This window comes from Ornithodoros turicata, chromosome 5 (assembly GCF_037126465.1).
Source record: "Ornithodoros turicata isolate Travis chromosome 5, ASM3712646v1, whole genome shotgun sequence".
In the NCBI taxonomy this organism is placed as follows: Eukaryota; Metazoa; Arthropoda; class Arachnida; order Ixodida; family Argasidae; genus Ornithodoros; species Ornithodoros turicata.
Genome location: NC_088205.1, coordinates 66,736,513 through 66,759,496, shown reverse-complemented (window position 1 = coordinate 66,759,496; position 22,984 = coordinate 66,736,513). Strand labels below are relative to the sequence as shown.

The following is a 22,984-nucleotide window of genomic DNA, read 5'->3' as shown; positions in this document are numbered from 1 at the left end:
CCGAGCAAACGCTACGTCAACTAGGAAGCTGCGCCGAGAAAGTTACCACCACCATAGCGGCAAACGCGTTCGTTTGACGTCATGTGGGTACACCCTAATAGGGTGTATTCACATAACCCTAATACACCCAATACACCCTAATATGGTATATTGGTGCGTAGGGTTTGTTGGGCGTAATGGTGCCACATGCCGTCAGAGAGATTGTGTGCGGTCCTCGGTGAAAGCCTTCCTGCACTCTTCGAAAATAATTTGATAGGTGAACCATAACGCCCTTCAGGTTGCAAGAACAAACATCCCATGAGTTCAAATGTTGACATGGAGCTTGTGGACAGGAAATCTGCTTGTACCATTCCAATGAGGTGTCGTGAAAGGCGGGTGTGAGAGCTTTCTTCGGGGTTCAGGACGTGTCATAACTTATAATCCACTGCCATCTAACGGGACGGCCCGTACATGTGTTCTTTCGGCGGCCATAAATTTAGGATACCCATCAGTGTAACTGCATACAGGAAACTGTTTGTGAAGAGCGACATAGCAATGACCTCGGGTTGACCGTGGGAAGGTATGGGGCCCGGAGAACATTGTCGAAGTCTCGCAGTCACAAAGTGCGTAACGAGAGGCGCGAGAATTCGCCGGACTCAACATGTGGGGCCTATACCGGGTGTTTCACGGGGGTCCCCCGACTCAATAATTCGTGAACAGGTTGCGCTAGCGAAGAAATTTATTTTTTGTAAAGATTATTGGGATTGGGATTATTAAGATTAGCCATGAACCGAGTAGTGAGCGGCTAATTTGCATACGCTCACTAATTAAATAAACATCCTAACTTTTAAATTATATTTCGCACGCTTACGGAACTTCCGTTTTACGCATCGGGACCTTCAGCAAAAAATATCCCCCAAAAAATCGCGTCGGCACTTAGTGATTTTTCCGTGTAATTAATTGGTTTCGGCTCACATTTCTTGCGCGGAGCAGTACACCAATGCGCTCTTTGGGTCAGCTATCCGGCTGTCAATTTCGTGTTCATCCGCCTGGTTGACACACTGGAGTGACGGAAGATAAGGAACAGCAGAGACCGCAGGAGACGCTTTGGTGTTCCTTCTCCTTCTCTACACTCTTAAAAATGAGGAGGTGGTGGTGGTGCTTGTGAGAAGGACTCGCTGTTGTCGGCCTCATAGAGGTGGGTAATGTCACGACTTACGCCCTGAGGGAATGTGCGTCCTGGGCCGACTTCTAAGGCAACTGTGCTGACATATGTCTGAAAGCGTCTGGAAGCTTAAAAATGAACTTCACCACATAGCACCACCCTAGCTAACCATCATCACGGATGACAACGTTCTCTTCCTCGATTTGGTGAATATGGGAGGCGCACGCCTTTTCTGTACCGATTATGCCGCACATAAAGACAACAACAACAAAAAAAAAAAAAAAAGAAGAAGGCCCCGTCTCCCGTTTCCAACAAATCGGGCGGGAACGTTGTCATTCGGGATGATGGTTGGCTAAGAGCGTGGTTATGTGGTGTAGTTACTTTTTAAGAATGTACCCCACTAGTTCACAGCGCTCGCGGCGCATTCGTCATCCATCATCCATGATAAGAGCACGCTATTCGTCCTACAGAACGACAGAATCGCCAGCGCTGTTTACCAATCGCTTTGAGAAGGAATACCAAAGCGTCTCTTGCGGCTGTTCCTAATCTTTCGTCGCCCCCGTGCGTGAACCAGGCGGATGAACACGAAATTGACAGCGGGATAGCTGATCCAAAGAGCGCATTGGTGCACTGCTCCACGCAAGAAACGTGTAATCCGAAACCGATTAATTATTCGGAAAAATCACTAAGTGTCGACGAGGTATTTTTTTTTTTTTTCTTGCAATATTTTCCGCTGAAGGTCCCGATGCGTAAAACAGAGGTTCCGTAAGCGTGCGAAGTAAAATTTAAAAGTTAGGATAATTATTTAATAAGTGAGCGTATGTAAATGAGCCGCTCACTACTGAGTTCATGGCCGATGTCCAAGGATCTTTACCAAAAAGAAATTTCTTCGATGGTGCCACCTGTTCACGAATTATTCAGCCGGGGGATTTTCGTGAAACACCCTGTGTGTATACTGTACACCAGGGTTGCCGAAGTGGCGGCCCGCGGGCTGCACGTGGCCCGCCTAGTGTTGCCATGTGGCCCGGTTGCCCGCCTAGCAAAAAGAAAAAATAGTCGGCCCAAGAACGGTTGTGGCATTATCACTGGGCTCTGTCCTCGTGCAGTTTACCTTGCGTTAATTAAATAAATGAATAGAAATGCAAATTACTGATAGAAAACGAAACTAAAGATAACTCTACTGAATTGATATTACTAGTACATTCCCACTAAAATTTCTGAGCAGACCCCACATGGCCGATTTGTAACACATGTGCCTTCAATGACATCGGAAACAGGCTGGTTCAGTTGCAGTGGTCGCAGGCTTGGTGATCTCCCGAGTGCATTCGGGCAAAGATTCTTCGAGTGCAGGAGACTTGAAACGGAGGTTTTTGGCTCGCTGTTTGCCGCAGTTCTTGACAACGTCCCTGATCAGCTAACATATGGAACTGATTGACCTGCAATGCGACGCATCGATAAGAACACATTCGACGAAGTTGGTGGGGGACTTGTTTTCCGGGGACCTTCTTTCCTACACCCCTTTTGTCGGAGTTCTCATTCAATGCTCCACAGGAGTACGAAGAATTCTAGAGCGAAAGTCGAACTCGGTAGTTATCCGATTAGCAAACTGGAATGTGGACACAAGGCAGACAACCTATGGCCTCTTCTTTACCATCACCGGTCGTTCAACTGGTGTCCGCGTTCTAGGTTTTGTCCTCCTGACTTCCTTCTGAAAACACCAGTTCCCCCAATGGTCCCTTAGATTTTCCTTCTTCCTTTATCCACTACATTCTTGTGTTTCGAGGGGACAGTATCAGTGGTTGCGTGAAGCCAGTTAGGAGTATGGTTAGAGCGTACGACCACCATGAGTTCTTAGCCTCCAAAGGTGCTCCTGCGTCGATGCATTTGAGTGAATGAGTAGCGATCCAATCGGTATTTTGACTCTTGTTCTATTACGTGTAGTGATGTTTCCTCTTTACATTGCAATTTTCAAGACCAGAAAAAGACAGTAATAACTATTTTCGCGCATTATCTTGAGCGAACACACTCTCTGTGCGCCTGCTCTCCTCCCAGTGCTTTCCTGTCCCTCGCCTTTCCTCCTCTCGCTTTAACCTTAGCCTCTCCTGTGGCCGGTATCTTTCACAGTGAAAAGTGGCAACCCCAGAAATGAGTATTTTTTTCACGTACGCACCATCTAGCTTGCATCATCCTATATATACTCGATTCATGTTGGAACTTTTGTGAGCAACCATTTCGTTTGAAATTAGAGAAATTTCAGCACATTACTGTGATTAAAGCAACAAAGATGCGACGGGCACCGATAGCAGACGCTTGTTTGCACCAGGTTCCATCTGTCAACCGACATTTTGCTCCAATTGCCTCCGTTTTCCTTCTCCTACCACAGATGGCGCGTGCGTCCTATACTGGCTGTTGCAGAACAGTTCGATCCGAGCCGTGTATAGAGTGAGTTTGGCCATTCTTTGATCTTTTGTCGACGAGATATCGGGGAGCTTGCCGTGACGTCAGACCTCACCGCTCTGCCCACCTGGCCAAAATGAAAGGCGAGCCGCGGCGCCACGTGGAGATTGCAAGGCTGGAGTTCCTCTCCAAAATGACGGAGTGAAAGGGACGGGGCGATTACAAAGCAATAGCTCCGCTCCAAAATGGCGGCACTACCCTTCGCGCCGCCCGTCGTGTGACGTCAAATGACGCGCTTTAAAACAGGCTCCTCTCAATGGCCAAGCTCTCCTGATAAACGGCTCTACTCGGCTCTATAAACGGCCCCACTAGTCGTTGGGAGCCTCTGGTAGACAGTAGAAGTGTCGTTTGGTTCACGAGTTCGAGTCGTGGCTAAAAAAATAACGGACGCCACTGAAGACGGCCGCTAGGATCTGAAATTTTCGATCACCGCAGCTACATAGTGAAAAATTGCAGCCGAAATCGTTGTTTGCAGATTGCTATTTAAATGTGATAGCATTTACGAGCTCATCACGGGCATTCTCCGATGATGGGCATTACTGGCCTGCGGAGATTGAAGTAGCTGACGTACTTGGCGACCACGAGCTTGTCTCTGCCCCTGACGAAGGCACAAACAATAACGTTTCCCGTACGGGACGTGGTAACTTTATCGGCACTGGCTAGATGCAAATCGAAGACTTCGTACCACGAACCAGTTGTTCTCGGGCTTCTTAAAGTCCGCATTGAAGTATCCCATGACAATCATGGGCGTGTTGTGTTCCTTCAAGTTTTCTACGAAGTTTTGCTTGTAAAGTGTTGCCAGGAGGAACCTAGCTCCTGATCATGCCTTTAGTGGTAATGTATATCATCACGATTAGGTTGGGTGCACCCTTGTAGTCCAGTACTACAACGCGTTGCTGGGTAACTTCACCAATCACCCTGGCGGTTGCCGTGGTACAGAGAGTATCCCAATGAAGGCTACTGAGGGATGCTCGTGTGTTTTCTGTGGTGGCCGGGTCGTTCTCCGCCATTACCCCATTCCCAGGGCAATACGGACAGCAAACCCCTTCCTCTCCTCTACCACAATTAATGATCTCCCTGCCACAAATCCCTCTCTCTTTCACCCTTCCCTCTTCCCCCACCCCTGGGTGCAGCGGGCCGCCAACCTCGAGCAGGTTGACCGCACCTTCCCCAAACATCATTCCCCCCTCTCTACGACCGCATACGTCTCCAACTTCATCTGTAGTGGTTATGAGGTTTCTCGTTATCTACTTTGAAACTATCTTCATCGCTAAGATAATTTCGTCATTTCTCGAGTAGATAACCGCACCGGCACTTCTGTTGTCTTTTTTCTCTTGGCATAGAAAAGGCATCACAAGTTTTTCATATGTCTCGGTAGGTTGGTCGGGGTCTCCGAGAGGGCGAGGACGTTGCACTTGGACAGTACCGGCTGTGTCGTCATGTCGTAGCATGCGCGTTGAGGCGCTGCACGTGAAGGGCCCTTATGATCATGTTGTCGTTCTCCCTGACATGCTGCACCATATTTTCGGAAATTTTTGGAGTATTAGGTATAGTTTCTCGTTTATCTTGCGTGCGTCCCGCTTGCATTGTAGATGAAGCTAGTGCCCTCCTAGCTTTCGTGAGAGATTCTCGTCCGCTTTAGCTTGTCGCATTTTACATAACTCGCTTCGCGTTGCTCTGAAGTCTTTCTCGCACGCAGTTGTCGCGGTACCTAAGCTCCTCAGCCGACAACCGCTTGCGCCGCCGTGGCGCGAACGGTGTGACATCTGAAGGGGTGCTCCCTCACCTCACAAGAAGCTGTGCCGACATTTGTCTTAAAGCGTGTATACATCGCTTCACTTCTCACTTGAAGCAAAAACCGTAGGTTTAATTAAATTATTACAGTCTGAGGCATTACATTTGGGCAGCACAACTCACGAAAAACACTCTGGTCGCGGCGTTATGTCTTACTTAGCCGAATCGTGCGCCTTTAGCTGGCATCAGAGTTAACTTGAACACCATCCTGCACCTGCGGACCTTGGTGGTGCTTAGTAGAAACAACGGTGGAGGGTGTGTTTGGTCATGTATGTACAGTTAGAGGAGTGACCCTTGTTATGAAGGCGTTGTTTTCTGCTAGCTGGGCGCTGCCGGAGTGGCTGTCTTCCCGCTTCGCAGGCTGGAACGCTCTTCAATTTAACTTTGACGCGAGCCGTACTTCCACAGTGTTCCCTTACCTTGCGAAGTGCAAGACCTCTACAGATTTTACTCCCTGTATATTTTCACAGTTCTGCATCCAAAGGCGAACACCAGGGCTACGGCTGCCTAAAGCTAGCGTCCGCGCGTTCTTGAAAGCTGTCAGTCTCGCCGCTTTTCACATGTCACTTACCTTTGCCCGCTCAAGCGTACGAGGGCCACAATAAATTCGTAAACCTTCCCAACCCCGCCCTGTGTACCATAGTGCACCCAGGGTCTACTGAATACGACCGATTCAGCAGTGCGTATATTTGTGGAGGGCAGCGGTGAAGACCCGCAGACGAAAGCTGAACTACCAGAGGGAAGTATACGATGTCGCGTGGGTCCGGCGTGATGTGGGGAGCCCAAATATAGTGTGAACAATTTGAAAACTCACGATTGATCACTCATCAATTTCCATCGTGGCCGACAGGGAAAATTTTCAAATGTGGCACAACACGCACAAGGCGACAACCGCAACGCGCCTAAGCTCCACCACTGCAACGCGCTTATGTCTACACTATCGAGACCAGCAAGTCTTGGACTTCGCGGTCCAGCGCGCCAAGAGTTCTCATAGTATAGCCGGTGTATCAGCGGAAGTCTCATAGTAGCCGGTGTGCAATGTGGGGAACGCGAAGTTTTGATCGCAAAATTCATCCCGATCGCTTACTATTGAAAAAGTGACACTACAGTGGTATACTAAACACGAGGGGCGTCTTGGTCAGAGACATGGAGCTTCTTGCAGCACAACCGCTGTTGCTAATGGATGACTGGACGACGACGATTTTCAAGTTCCGATAAGGGACAAGGCGATCTGAAGTAGATAACCTAACATGGTATCTTCGACTTGTAGTATACAAATGCTCTAAGCCAGAGCGCTCCGACCTATTTGAAGAAAGAAGATGGAAGAAAGAAACAACTGCCAAAGCTGTCGTCAGAGTGCACCGTTTTGACCAGTCGCGGATAGAGGGCGCGCTCTACAGCGATCGGTGGCTGTCAACTGAAGATGCCGTACGTATGATATTTGACGAGAATGAGCGTTACGTGTTATGAGAAGTGCTAAGACATGACAAGTGATAAGGGGGTCATGGACGGCAAACAGTCCGTAGGCCAGAAGGACAGTCCAGGCGTTGTTGGTCTCTGACCAAGCGCAACTACATACAAGACAAGGCGCGGTGTGCGAGAATGTGCCCACGTCGGAATGAGACATAGAATTTTGGACTGGGGATATTTGCCGCGATTAAAATCTAGAATGACTGTTACAGGATTGTGTCTGTCCTGACAAAAATAAGCTAGCTCACCGACAAAATACAAACTTATTACACCCTCGACTACAAAAAAAAAATAATTATTTTGAAGCTATAATATTTTCAACTCAATGACTTTCTTTCTATATAGCGATAAGAGGCACGTGGCTATGGAACTAGGTATCAATTAATATGAATTTTTAGGGTGCGCACGCAACCAGGGCTGAATCAGTTAAGAGCTTGGCACAGCATAAACTGTGACGTCACAAGGTGTCCCATAAAAGCGCACATCAAACGACACGGTGCACCTAACCTTTCGCACGCTGGAGACAAGAGCGCTTCCCTCCATTTTTACGGTTCCTTGACCAAGCCGGAAGCCACACCCGTCTACAGGCCACGGCATTAATTCTATCTAGTATTCACTAACAGGCAGCACACCAGCGGTTTCTTAGATAGGGTGCGAGGAACCATAGGCCGTTTGACTAAGAGAGAACCCCGTCTTACCATCACCGGCGATCCGCCTCATGCAGGTTAGCTCCAGCGACGTCACCATATAGTCTCCAAGGTGCACGCACACACACAACCACAGCACATCCAACGAAGATGTTATACACACACTCACACAGCGCATCCAAGCGCACGTCCACGTGTGGCACACACTCAAGATAAATAGATAATCCTGAAAAAGACCAAAGCTTTCAGCACTCCCAAGATTCCTTTAGCGCTTGTCCCGCTGTCCCTAACATGTGACCTCGGGAACCCTATGTTGAAATTACGATGAGACATTCGGTTTAGACAGTTCGAAACTGGGGCGGCTTCCCCCCCCCCCCCCCCCATCCCCCACTGCCCGGCAAGCAAACGTACCAAACACGCCGCAAAATTCTAGTCAAAAGCGCCTTCAGCAACCTCGTTCAAGATTGCCACACCCCCTTCAAGACATACAAGTCCCTCGGGAAGAACAAAGGAGAGCAACTTCCCAAGCAACTGGCCGAGAGAGGCCCAATGTGGGACGCGGCGCGGCGAGTGTTGGACGTCACCAGCCTCTGTCTGTTACAAATTATGATGATCGGTTAGGAATACGACGTGAGTCGGCAGAAGATGCAGGGGGTGGGGTGGGGGGACTGTTATCGTTATCACGGGCCACCATCGCAAGCGCGAGAAACGCTGTCATTACAAATGTGTTTTTTGTTTGTTTGCTTTGTGTGTGTATGTTTGTGAGTGTGCGTGTGTTTTGCTTTGAAAGAATGGTAGCAATCTTGATAGCGCATGAGAAAGCATACGATGAAGGCCAACTATACTTGTGACACCTGCAACCAGGGAAATCGTGCAGTCAGTCAATCCACTTGGGTAATGATTAGCATTGCGTGTGTTTCAACAGCGTGGTACAAACAGGAGCGGATGCAGGCGTTCAATTTTTTTTTTTTTTTTTTTGGGGGGGGGGGGGGTTTTGTCGAAGTATGTGGCGGGAGAAGGGAGATGGAACCTAATGTTTAACTTGGTGGTTAGGGGCGATCCCCCCTCTCTTTCTATCCGCCACTGGGTACACGTAGCACTTTTTGAAACCGTAGCGTTAACCTTACATTCCTTGAAACACGCGTCCAACAACTATGCTTCTCTCCACTTCATCATCAGATTATATATGTTGTTCTCTCTGTAAGCCTACATTACTTTTATTTTTATTTTTTCGGAGGCGTCCATGCGATTTATAGCTAGTGGCATGGATTCCTGAACAAGGGCACATATAAGGGAGTAAGGAGACTTGCCCGTCCTCGGTTTGTTCCCTGGGATTACTCATCGTCGGCGTATGAAAAGGTCACTGAGCCCGGTTACTCAAACGGCTATGCACTCCGGAAACTAGTAATTAAGAAGTACTATACTTTCTTACTACAATGTCAGAGTCGTAAACTCGCCCAAAAGGTCAATGTAGAAAAATTGAATCGGTCCGTCACAGATCAGCAGCGGCGCGGTGTTTCGTTATTCAGGTTCTATAGGGAATGCCTTGATAGTGAAGGAGACACTTGTGCGTTCTTTGGACAGCAAATAAACCTGTTTATTTACACTTTCCATCAATCAGCTAATGTTGGGAATTGGTGTAAATACAAATGTCGGCAAGGAGGGTACTTAAAGGCTACTCATGTATTCAAATTGAGACTGTATTTTTTTTCTTTTTTGGATCTCAGCAATTCCCCACATCACCACCAGCAATGGGGTAGAGTATCGCCCCTGGCGATGAAACTCCCCATTCATCGGCTCAAAACAAAGTTGTTTTGTACCTCAGCACAGTATAGCTCCAAAATTGACAAACTGTACAGGATCAGAAACCTTCACATACCTTGAGAAACAACAACTTTATTGCGAGATGACGAATGGGGAGTTTCATCGCCAGGGGGCGATACTCTACCCCATGGCGGGTGCTGATGCGGGGAATGAAATAATGAGCCCCTTCACAATAAGGACCGACATCCAATGGTATCCAGAAAGGTGGAGAGAGCTTTGAGGGCAGAGCGTTGGCGGGCGGGATGTGGTCAGGGACCAAGCCATTTTGTGAGAGAGAGGGTGCGAGAGCCCAGCTCGTCTTTAATATATATCATGTTGAGAATTCAGTCACATAAGACCAGAGTTGTACGTAACGAGTTACTAGTAATTGCGTTACTAGTAATGAATTACTTTTTTCAGTAATTTTTTAACGTAATCAATTAATTTTGTGAGCAAGTAATTTTCCAAGTAATCTGATTATAATTTTCGGCAATCAATTACTGAGTAATCGATTACTTTTTAAACCTTCTGTCAACAATGGCAACCCTTTTCAGCAAGCCAATCTGTTCTTCTGTTCTACCACGAGTTCGACTGAAGCAATGACGCAGAGGTCACTGTGACGGCCGTCTCTAGTCCACACGTGTTCCATGCACACCACACCCAAGCAGCACAATGTACTGAAAGTCGAGTGCAATGGGGGTGGACGGTATGTGTCTTATCAATGTTCTTTAGTTTCACAAGTTTGTTCAAGGCCTTCCACCTACCCGTCCACCCCCATTGTACTCGACTTTCGGTACATTGTGCTGCTTGGGCAGTAATATGATACTACCTTACAACCACGACCTACTGAAGCAACAGTAAAATAGGTAACTGTATTGATAAATTGTGCGGGCTGAACATAACAATAGTAACGAAACGAAGCGGATGTTTTGATGTTGTTTTAAACGTGTATATAAATCTGTAATAAACGCGTGCATGTGTTTTGTGTGTTGCTTTCAAATGTATATTTGTGAATCTCACTTATCATGTATGTTGGTGCCTCATTAGATTTTGCAACAAGAGCTGCATGGTTGCATTCACTGTAGGCTTGTTGGCTTTGCTTTGGCCACAATTTAAAAGAACTGGAAAAGTAACGCGTTACATTTTTAATCGGAAACGTATTACATTTTTGATGAAGTAATTTGTAACGGTAAAGAATTACTTTTCGCGCAGGAGTAACAGTAATTGTAATCAATTACTTTTTTCGAGTAACGTGTACAACTCTGCATAGGACACCAATAGTAGGTGGGACAGTGAAAGTTCCAAAAGGCGAGATTGTCCAAAAAACAAAAATTGAATCATTAGTTGTAGTTTCGCTCTGTACCAGTATGGATATACAGTTCATGAATGGAACGTGGTGCCCCTACGTCACCTGCAGAACACCTTTCCAAGTCGCAACCTTTGTGTTTTTCTTCTTCTTTTATTTTTCTTTTGTAATAAGAAACAATGAGTTCTGAATAGTATCGGTTGATTGCGTTGTATATACCCACCATAGAAGGGATCATAGGAGGTACTACGTTTCAGTGCGATAATCAAGAAAACTGGATTTCAAACCACTCTGTTGTGGTAGCTCGTGTGTGGGATCATGGAATAGCGGGCCATGTCCACCAAATAATTTAAACCAGATGCTTGACCTGCAAGCTTAGAACCCACCTGAAAAACAATTCTCACTAGGCTGAAACCGTGGGTTCTGGGAAGTATCGCTAAAATGGTAAGCATCATGGAGGAGAGCCGAGAGGCACAGGTGGAAAGGGCAAACACACACACAGGCTATGTTCTCAGTGTGTAAGAGCTGCTCTGGCCAGTAAGGTGAACTCTTTGCATATCGGTACAACATCGCTAGACACGATATGTTTATGAAAGGTGACAAATAAAATAAGTGGTTGATCGCACAACACATAAACACTTGTTATACCATAACGGTTTTCCTCTCTTGCTTTCATGCTCTGCCACTCATGATACCTCGTTGAAGTACTGAACGGTTCTACTACATTGTGTGGTATTACACGTTCCTTTGAGAGAACTTTAACAGTATTCAACAGCACAACACCAAAGGGCAATGGATAATGGCTTTATGTCGCGATACAACTGTCATCGTAAGTGATTGTTCGTGGTTTGACCAACCACCCCTGAGCGTTCGTCAACGTTTTCCGCATCTTCCGCTTCAGTAGTCTGGGGAATGTCGCTTGTGTGGGTACATGGAATGGTGCATTTTGCTCTTACTCCCTTTTATTCATCCACAGTGACTGTCGTGTTCTCGTCTGGAACAGCCGAATCGAGTAATCTGAAAGGGCTGTCTCCATTTTCTCTTTTCACTTTCAAACGTATCCGCGGAGACCGAGAGAACAAAAAACAAAAAAAGAAATTCCGCAGAGAGACTGAGAGAGAGAGAGAGAGAGGTTCTGCAGCATTTTGTGTAGTCATATGGGTCTCAAGACCCCTTCTGATTTAGTAGGAGTTTTAATGCTGCTTGAAGGCTGTTCTCGCGTGATCATGCTTGCGTGGTTCACGTGAGTTCGCAGCTAACATATTTGTCACATGGTTCGGTTTCGAATTGCAATTTGCAAATGATAAGTTTTCGGGGAAGGGACACTTGAAACCAAAAGTCACTCGTAACAACGAGTATTCTTTGTCAGGAAAGCCAAAAGTTCTTGTCCCGAAATCCCGGGATTTTGCCTCGCGATTTCAACTCTGTGGTCATGAGCAAAACAGCCTTATGGCTAGCGATCATAAACCAGCGCTAGAAATGAGCGCTGAACAAGTTTACAGGAGCTCAACAGCTCATAATAGCAATGTGAGGAGGAAAAAAACAGCGCTGTTTTCTAGCGCTGTGGAGCAAAGCCCCCTGTGTGAGAAGTCGTGCTTGATTAAAATAAAGCAATCAAAGTATTGTAAAGTATCGCGCCGTTCTCGAAAGCAATTAACAGCACAACGTAGAGCTGCCTGCACTATGTATAGATAAGCTATAAGCGGCTATAGTTAATTCGCCTGAATAATATTCAGTGACATACTGCACAATTTCGCGGTATATAGCGTTCTTAACTGGCAATAGTGGAAGTTTTTAATCATTCCACGTAAAAATGCGTAGGTGTGTGTGTGTGTGTATTTTAAAGCAATGGGGCATACTCCAATGTCCAACGAGGAATACCTGGATGCACACGCGTGTACGTACGTTCCGACTGTCAATAAGGAATGGGCATTTTTGTTTGTAGATTTTTTTTTTTTTGACGGTTTACGTAATTAGCCATATACAGCTCCAATGTACGCAAAAGCTTCCGGAGTAACATTCCCCGCATAGTAATATTTCTCCGCATGTTGTGCACATTAGACGTTTAGGCATATTTGCATGATATTTATAGAAGATGTGGGAACTAGCTAGCAGACAGCCACACAGGAGGAAGCCCAGAGGTCAACTGTTTATTCGGGCGCGCAGCGCTGTTGCGATGGACATCGTCGTCATCGACGGTAGGTGGTCGCCACAGGTACTCCCCCGCCCAGACACAGCGGCAGCTGTGGTTGCAGGTTGCATGTTGTGGGGCAGGTTGCAGCAGAAGCAGGAGCCCGCGCTTGTGCAGGCGGGTGGGAGCTTCCGAAAGGAAGGTGGTGATGACGCAGCATGGGATGGAACGCAGATGGGTGATGCGATGATGGGAGGCAGGTGCGGTGCTGAAGGAGTCGCTTGAATCGCTTTGAGTCGCGTGAGTGGCTTTGAGTCGCTTTGGAAGAGCTTGGCGATGTGCGCCAGAAGGTTTGCGAGGCCGTGAAGACAGATTTGCGGGGCCGTGAAGAGAGGTTGACAAGTTGGTTGTAGAGAGGTTCAAAGCCGTGTTGGCTGCGCGTGTGTGGCGTTGTTCGCCGCGCTGATGAGCTGCCGAGACGTCGGCTGCAGGGAGGGTGACGTCGGCTGCCGTGACGAGCGGGACCGCTCGGCGAGCACGAGGCTCTGGTGTCACGGCCGGCAGGTGATGGTAATGAGGTGGCGTTGGTGCGAACCTTCCAAGCTGACCTGATGACGTGGTGCTGACGGCGATGGCTGCCGAAGGTGGAATTGGCGCATGGTGGTGGTGTGCCGTGCCCTCTGGTGAGTGACCTCTGTTGCCGGGTGGAAAAGGCAGCTTCCTCCTGGGAATGACGTTGAGTGGGCCTGGGAAGCTTGGTGGAGAAGATGGAGAATTTAGGATGGTAAGAAGGCCGAATAGTCCGAGGTGTTCGAATGTTCGGGTCACCAGCTGTGGGAACTAGCTAGCAGACAGCCACACAGGAGGAAGCCCAGAGGTCAACTGTTTATTCGGGCGCGCAGCGCTGTTGCGATGGACATCGTCGTCATCGACGGTAGGTGGTCGCCACAAAGATATTAGATATATATATATATATATATAGAAGAATATATATATTAGAATATTATATTTTAGAAGATTTTTGTGCATAATGTCCCAGGCACTAATGATGAAGACGAGGCCGGAATTCTTCTCACATTTGCGAAACTTATTCGAATCCCGCGCGCCACCCTGCAAATGCAATCGAGCGGCGATGTTCGCGGGATTCTCTCTGAAGCGAGAGTGCATTTTGGCCGTATGTTTATGGACAGGCTGAGAAAGCGTGCGGACGTGCTGGACAACACTCCAATAAGTCCATAAAAATGTTGCACGAACGTATTGTTTTAGTGCAGACTTTTCTAGTTTCCTTTTAATTAGCGGTATCGTTACTAAAGGTGCATTTTCCATTCTTCAATTGTTGATTACTCCTCCTGGAACTGCATCTCTCTTCTATTCACTTCAATAACTGGCAACGCGCCATGTTCAGCACAGACGCCGCCGTATATTTCAATGCTCGATCCCGTAAATCCTACGAAAAAATCTCTCTTGCTAGGTGTAAAGATTTTGTAAGCAATAAAAAACATTATGACACATGCATAGACCAAGCGGAATAACGCTTTGTTTCACACGAGACATTTTCCGTCGCGAGTTATAAACCACGTGGCCATTATATTCACACCAAGCATGCACCCCCAGGCATTCGTCGGCACCTCTCTAGACCTCCAGTTCCGTTTGATTAGTTCTTGTCACACTTATTGCTGATGTTGTCGAAGTGTCGTTCGGTTGAGCCGTGGTAACGACCGAAGAATCACCGGTGGCTTCCATCAGTGGCTTCAGAGTAGCACCTTGAGACGCAGAACTCATAACAAACATCAAGAGTGAGCCGAGGATGAGGCCGATAACAGCGAGCGACATAAATATCTCTACAAATCCAAACATTCGCTTGCGAACCCTGTACGCAGACTTTGGGTCATCGTGCATTCCTTGACTCTGGTCACCGAGGTCTTGGAACTCTGTCGTGAGCGTTTCCTCGAAGCCTTTCTGAGGTTTGGGCGGGGTTGGTGCCCCGGCTGGTACTACGAGTGGCGGTACGGCTGGTGCTACGTGCGGTGGTACGGCTGCTGCTACCGTTGGTGCTACGGCAGGTGCTTGGGCGACCGTGGGCACGCGCGACGTCTGGCGACTAGGCCGTACAGAGGTTTTGGATGATTTCGCGGGTGCCTTGATTCCTGCGCCCCCGGCTGTTGGTACCACGACCGAACGTTTCGATGCAGGTGCTGAAGGCGCTGCCATAGTGACACCCCCTGGAATGTGATGGTGAATGAAACACAGAGGTCTAGGTGCAGCGAACCCTTCTCCCAGATATGCACAGCGTCTGGCAGGCACGAGACAGGCGTCTTCTTCTTTTTGATGTCGATCGATGGGGCTGGATTGATAAACCAGCCACGATAGTTGGCGTAGAACGGAGTTACTGCTATTGAGTGACTGCATTCCGAATGCGCTTTAAAGCCGAAATGTTTGTCCAGTCTTTAAGGCATTGCGTCTCGAGTTGTTCCGGATAAATGTAAAATGCAATTACTTGCATCAATGTGAACGCAGGTTTTACAGCAAAGGTGCACTATAGTGCACTATGGTGAACTATAGTTCACCATACCGGCACCACGAATGGTGAAACTCATGGCGGTGTTGGTGGAACTGCTTGCCGTAGTCGATACGCACAGGCGCGCAACATCACGACTGTCGCATGGACGGATCGTGCGTACTTGGCCGACTTCACGGGGAACTGTGCCGTCATTTGTCTTACAGCGCCTGAAGAAAATCCTGCGAAAACACCCAGACAGCACAGCTGGCGCTCGGATTCGACCCCGGGTCACCTCTCAGACTCGGCGTGGAATGCCGAAACTCATGCGGCTTTTATACACGCGTTCCGGCAGGCGTCTTCACCAGTAGGAAGCGCATTACAGGTCACGTGCCTACGACTGCTAATGGGAAAGGTATGAACTCTGATGTCAGATTTTGACGAGTACGTGTGTTCGAGGGTTTAATGTTTCGGCAAGTGCGACATGCAGAAAAAATAATTCTGAGTTTGAGTTTGATTATAGAAAAAAAAACGGAAGATATTGAATTCGTCACTGACGAATTCTGCTACTCCCACAAAGGAAATGAAATGAATGAAAGGAGAAAGAAAACTGAAAAGATGAAAAGGTAAAAATAGAAAGGCATCACCCCTCTCAGTCACGGAACTGTACGTGCATATGCGTATAGCTACATCCCCTAGAAGTGAGCTGAAGTGCAAGAAACTAACAGGAACGGGGAACTCGACGACACATGCCTAGAATGCGGTCCTAAAATTCAGATTCCATCTCACTGCTCACTATGAAGTTGACAAGCGCTGACAACGCCGCATCTCTCTTCCCGGGTTCCCATACACCCAGCACCTTGACTATATGGAAGGTTCTATTGTCCAAGCGGTCTAGAGCAAACTTCAATGTAGCCCTTTGGGATGCATATCTTGTGCATGTTGGGCTTAAAATAATTCTTTTTCCCTCAGTTCCCTAGTGTACAATACAATGTGTGCATAACATAACATAACATAACCGCATCAATCACAGCGTCACAGCCCGTTTCATCTGCTCTTGAAGTGCGTTTACATTGCTGCTCCACAAAAGTATTGAATTGACGGGAACCCCTTGCCGGGACACCATGCAGCAGCCAGCCCTGTCTTGTCTAACCTCTCTAACAACCCATACTAAAAAAAGGTTCCGCTGTTAAGATGTCATTATAGTAGCGGTGCCGTAGCATACGTCATATTGAAGTATAGGAACACAAAATACTAAAATACTCACTTATAAAAATTGGCACGGAAAATTAACAGCAGACGAAAGACAGAAATGACAGAAAGCTTCTTTTAACGTGCTGCTTTCCCACTCGTGGAACTACAGGTGCCGTAGGTATTTGCCGAACATCTCCAGTTCCAGTCAGAGACATAAAGTTCGAAAGACAATACCGAAACAACTCACCCGCTTTAAAGGTGTCCGGACAAAAGACGTAGTTGAGTTGACGAAATACATAGCACCGGAATATTTCGTTTTGAAACAGTCGGAATTTAATCGGATTTGGTAGCCGACTGTGCGCTCCCGGCTGAATTCAGACAACAGTGTGCGAACGAACGTCACTGGAGTCGTTTATGAAGGCAGGCTGTCCTCACCAAATGAGGTCTTCCGACTCGCAATCTGCTGCCGAAACTAGAATCTGCTGCTACAAACACCTGCGTTCATGGTTTCGGTGGTATCGGATTGCAACCAGCACGGCGACGCAGTCAGCCGAGCGATTGGAAATCTGGTCGGCAATGCCAATTACGTCACAGGAAGCGGCGAAGCGGGGAAGGGCCGCTTCAACCGGAAGCTGGCAGTTTGTTACGAATTCGATGTTCTTTATGTTTTATGAAAAAAAAAAAAGGAAAAACACGAACGAATTTTGTGAAACTTTCTCCTTGGAAGGCATCTCCATCTCCACATCAACTTTATGATTCCGCCACCACCTTTAAAATGGTACCTCAAAGTACACCGATATGTACAATGGAATCTATACTGTATTACATACGGTACTGTACTGTAATCAATACTGTACTTTATTGTCTTATATCATGACCTGTAGATCATGTCTACCGGGCCAGCTGAAAACGTGTCCACATAACCAGTGATGGGCAAAGTCCCGGGAAAGGTACCTCAAGTTAAGTACTAAGTACTTGCAAAAATGTGTACTTTAAATAAATACACAATAAAAAATGTTCTACCGGTGGTAAACAGTCCAAGTAAAATATAAAGTAGTGAGAAATGTACTTAAAGAGGTACAGAGGGCCATCCAAAAATATGTCAGATTAAGACGTCTGATAAAAGTGTGTGCGTCATTATACCGCATAGCACGAAAGGTTCTGATGTGTGCAATTTGTTTCCCAGAAAAATTCACATAAACATGGCTCCGCGCGTTCACCCTTAACTCGCCACTCCAGGTATAACGAGGATGAGGAGGTATGATGCCACGTCACCGATGACGTTATAAGGAGAACTCGTTCTGGTTGCCGGTTAGTGGGAGTCAGCGCCTTGTCCATTTGCAGCCGTAAACCAGTTTGGCATTTCTCCCGGAGAATTGGGGATAGAAGAAGCGGCCGAATCATACCGAGCCAGGAGAAAGGCTTTATCAGAACCCCGAACAGCCGAGTAGCAGACGACAGCGGAGTAGCAGACAACATTTCTCCCGGCCAATCAGCGAGCGTTCTCCTTATAGCGTCAGCGCGAGGTTCCAGGCAGATCACAGGCTGGTACTGCTCTTCACCACCGTTGCGCACGGTCGCTTTTGGCGGCGTATTTTCAATTCAATTTCTGCGATAATTATGACTCTGTGGTGCGAAACTTAACAGTTTTATAGGAAGAAAACAGGGTGTTAAAATGACTTCTGTGCTACTTTAAAGTACCTATTAAGTACCCTCAAATAAGACATGATGTTTTCATGCCACAGCTTTAGCTAATTTAAACAACTCAGGGAAAAGATGTGCTGACGCCAAGAATCGAACTGGGCTGACCTTCGAGTGGCGTCAGCACCTTCTCTTTTCCCTGACTCGTTTGATTGAGGCTTACGTGTCTGTGTCGACCCTAATTGTGGTCTGCCTCGGCCATGCAGTTCTCGTTGTTTACGACCTTTCAGCTCCTTATATGGAGAATAATATGCACATAGACACGTTCAAATGTAACCTCGCAGGCAAACCACACACAGACGCTACATGCATGAGTAAACAATGCGGAAGAGCATGTTGGGACGTGCCAACATATGGGCTACGATAGGATTGCGAGCTGGCAAAAATAGGCCGAGGCGCAGTTCTGTGAACAACACAATTAACACCGCGGTGGCGCAGTGGATGCACTACCAGCTGTCGTACAGTGAGCTAGCAAGTCTCACGAAGGATACTTCAAGTGCTTCAACGGAAAGTACAGCAAAGTGTACTTCAAGTAAAGTAGAAAGTATTATTTAGCAGAATTACTTGAAGTAAATAAAAGTACCAAAAGTACTTTAAATACTACACAAGCCCCGAGTACTTCAAGTACTGCCCGTTACTGCACATATCTTTGCCGACTACAAACTTCGAGAACCAACCGCGTTTCCATAGCAACAGCACCTGCATTGGAGACTGTTTCACTAAAGTTCACTCGAAAGTACTCAGCATCCATAGCGAGGCCTCCAGCTTCATTCGCGTCCCATTCTTCACCTCTCCCAGGTTCACTCAATATGCGCCCATTAGAATATTTTTTCTTTTCCTCTCGTTTTTCTCCGCAGATTTATAAAGGCAGTTCTCATAAACTCCGCCGTCGTTCCAACAACAGCACAAAGGTATTCACTATGCTCTATTCGTATTCATTCTTTCGTAGAGAAGCGAGCGTGTATTTTTACGTCTTTGTCGAGGCAAAAGGCACGGTTCGTAAAATCCTCGTGGAAAAAGGGCGCTCGGGCCAGCATAACCTCAATGGCGACGCATTGTGTGTCGAGGCCGAACTAAAATATATATTCCTGAAGCCTGCAGATATGGAAAGCTTGACAACAGCGTGTAAATATTTGAAGCTCCGGCATCTGGCGGCTTTATACATAGATAGGGAGACTGGCAGTCGCGTATAACTATACTGTGAGAGTATTCAATAGTATAAAGACGGGCCCGATGAATAATTAACTTTGTAAGAAAATGTTATCCCAGTTCTGCTTCCCGATAGGGAATATAAAATTATGGAGCGTTGTGCGGCGGAGTGCGGAGTGTTGAATTATTCGTCGCACGGTTTCTCGGTTCGGGACAAAGGCATGGTATACGACCGAATGAGGCGTAATCCGCTGTTTGTATGCTTCGCATAAATGTTTAAGTATGTAGAGGTTTATTGTGTTTCTAGCTTCGTCGCTATTTTATTGCGCTCATGCACAGTGCGTTTAACACTATTTATAAACCTGTAATATCCTTGTCACACCGCGGTTACGCTTATGGCGGACCCATGCGGTCTACTTAACGTTCGCTTCCGGAGAGAGTTGGCTGCCCCTTCGCAAAATTGTTTTCTTCCCTTTGTTTTCCTCCCGCGATTTAAGGAAGTACCTAATGTAATCGACGCCAGATTACAGAACATGATAGCAAACGACAAAGCCATTATTTTCATTCGCAGGGATCTAGAAAACTGCAGTAAGCTTGTCAAATTTGTTGAATGCAATCAATTCCCCGACTCTTACCGTAGGGAATGACATCACTTTGGCCCAAATATCGCGGGCAGGCGTGCCGAGAGAACCCATAGACTCCCATGTATTGAAAATTTGGCAAACTTTAATTCGCCAAAAATCAATGGATTGCGTCAGGCCTTCCAAAATATGTCATTCCCTATAGATAAACTCGGGGAACATGCCTATACCTGTTTCGTCTATAAATCTAGCGAGGTTTACGAGAACCCTGCGAACAAAAAATCCTCATAGACTTCGTTAGTTAGAAAAGTTAGTCGGCCTTAACGGCACCTAGCCATCCAAACCGCAGTTACCGTGAACCACGGCTCGCTGCTGTTACACACAAATCAGTCAGAGCGTTGACGGAGGTCACATGGTTTTCTCGTGGTTTCCTACCACGCTCATTTATTGCCTTCTTCCTCATTTGACAAGCACTGTGTTTGCTGCATCTTCTTATATAGGTGTTTACGTTGTTTAAGTTCTTATAGTATCATCGGTGTTTGTGTGCGTCATATTTTTGTTTGTGCATACTCGTTAATTTTAGTGAGAACTGTGAAAAGTGAGAACGCTCAAAGTGTACGTGCGGACGTTGGAACACAACGTAGCAGCGTGAAAAACAGTGTTAACAATGAGACAAGCTCACACAAAATGACAAGGACGACCCAAACGCTTGTCATTTTGTGCGCGCTTTTATCACTTTTAATCAATAAGCCCAATTTTAAGTCGTTAAAGGGGCACTAAAATGCAAAAGCAAGTTCAAGTTCAAAAACAAGTTCACTTCAAATTACGTTATAGGCTAGGTTAATTTCGTGCTTGTTTTCACAATTCGAAACTCTCATTCCGTTACGAAGCTACAATGAAAATTATGCCGGACTCCACCTTGCTGCGGCTCCAAGCAGGGAACGACGCTTCAGCACGTGCATCGGTGGTTTTAGTCCACACTCTTAAAAATGAACTTCACCGCAAAGCACGCTCCTAGCCAACCATAATCTCTAATGCTACCGTTATCTGCCGTGATTTGCTGAAAACGGGAGGCGTACGCCTTTTTTGTGACAATTATGAACAGCATAAGTGTCACAGAAAAGGCGTACGCCTCCCGTTTTCAACAAATCAGGGCAGATAACGATATCATTCGAGATTATGGTTGGCTAGGAGCGTGCTATGCGGTGAAGTTCATTTGTAAGAGTGCATGCTGCTCGTGTACGCGCGTGCCATGCCATGGAGCAGGGGGACGGAGGGGCGGGGCAACGTTGGGTAGACGAGCGGTCTGCCTGCCTCACGGTGGCCTGCCTATGCTGGCGGCATGTTGCTTGGCGGAGAGGGAAAGGGAGGGAGGGGAAGGGGAGAACAGTTATATTAGTTCAAGGGCGGCTATAGAAACACATGATGCCATGAAGCAGTCCCGGCGATAAAGATAGTTCGTGTTGCGAAGCGGGCTGGCGTCGCTGTCCGAAGCAAGTGAAGATAAATATAATATAAGATAAACCGTCGGAACGGTTGCGAAATCTTGTTTGGTTCCAATCACGTGACTGCGCCAGCTTCCGCTGAGTAGTGTTCCTGTTCCGCCATGCCTGCTATGTTCTGCATTTTGCGTCGTTGACGTTTTGACTACGAGGGAAACACCGGAAGTCACGTGAGTGAACATTCCCTCTCCGCTCCTCTGCTCGACCCTGCCGCGTTCGGGTTTTGCACCATTTCTTCGGCTCGGAGCCGAGTGAGATGCGGCCCGCTCCAGCTCGGAGTATAGGAACGACAAGTCGAAGACACCATTAGCCTCACAGTCTTTTGGCGAGTCCAGACTCCTGGAGAAATCAGGGGAGACAGCGAGTTGATGATGTTATTGCCATAAGTTCACCCCGGCTGATAATCACGTCACACTCATCATCTTCATCTTCCTATTGGTTTCTGGTTTCGGTTTATTAAATAAACGGCTGGCTGCAGCAACTTTCTAGCTGCTTCTCTTATACATTCTGACCGTGTCTTCTCTTACATTCTTACAGTTGAGTGTCTTTCCTTGAAAGAGTATCTGGGATGTAGGACATCATCCAGCATACAATTCCTGCAGTGTCCAAGGTATTTTTCCCGCACCACAGCATATATGCACTGCAACGAAGTATGATGTGTTCCATAGTTTCGGCTTGCTGACAGTGTCTTCAATTTGCGTTGTCCAGAGAGCCAATCCTGTATAACTTAGGTTTAGTGAAAGCGCTTTCCTGTTCGCAACCTGAAGATCAGGGTTTGTGTGCTGCGGGAAAGGCCTTTCAACGGGAGATCTAGTCGATTATTTTCCAGGATGTCCCGGATCCCAGAGTGCTGTGAAATACCCAAAACGCACTGACGCAGGATCCACATCGCGCGCAATCATGATTATAGGGAGCGATTGTGATCGCCCTCAGGTGCGGACAAAGCGAGTTACGGCGGCAGAGATCGACAACGCAGACACTAGCCCCCGTTCACGAACGTCATTACGCACTTCAAGGGGGGGTTGGCGCAGGCGCAGTGGCTTTCTTTCGCCCTCGCCTACTCGCTACTCGCACTGCCGGTTCCGGTCTGGCAAGATGGCAGCGGCCCGGACGAAGTAAACAGCATAGAGAAATGTCGAAATAGCTGAAATAGCATTTGGTTTGAGGTGAATTTAATTCAAGCAGACATCCTGAACCAATGTTTCCTTTTAAGTTGAAACTTGAGTTGGTATTGTGCCAAGCTCTCGCCAGATGGCGTCAAGTGAAACCTGGATCACGAACGTGAAGTGCGGACGATGCTGGCGTGCCCAGCGGGATTGTGGCGACCAGGATTGCTCGCCGATCCAGATTGTGCGCGACAGTGCGTTTTGGGGTATACTATCTCATTGAGAACAAATTTTCTGTCGCTGTCTCCCGGGATTGGCAAACTGGGGATAGTATTGTGGTGTGCAGTTAGATGTATAGTTGGTCCGCCTTTTCGTTGCCACTGATGCCCCAGAATCGTGGTGGCGGTGGTGCTTCTGAAAACACTCGCCATTGTCGACCTCACAGAGGTGGGTAACGTCACGACTAACGCTCTGCTGGAATATGCGTTTGGTATATCTCACA

At 47.2% G+C, this 22,984-nt stretch overlaps 1 protein-coding gene across 3 annotated transcripts in view; it reads right to left on the bottom strand.

Moving 5' to 3' along the window:
• The window catches only part of LOC135394620 (uncharacterized), a 259,083-nt gene that overhangs the window by 19,486 nt on the left and 216,613 nt on the right, over positions 1 to 22,984 (bottom strand). The window contains exon 1 of one of the 3 annotated variants that reach the window (XR_010422949.1): positions 7,564 to 7,805. The exons of the other annotated variants lie outside the window; for them this stretch is intronic. The gene's annotated coding sequence lies outside the window, so the exon portion shown is untranslated. Of the gene's footprint in view, positions 1 to 7,563; positions 7,806 to 22,984 lie in introns of those variants that run through there. 3 annotated transcript variants of the gene reach the window in all.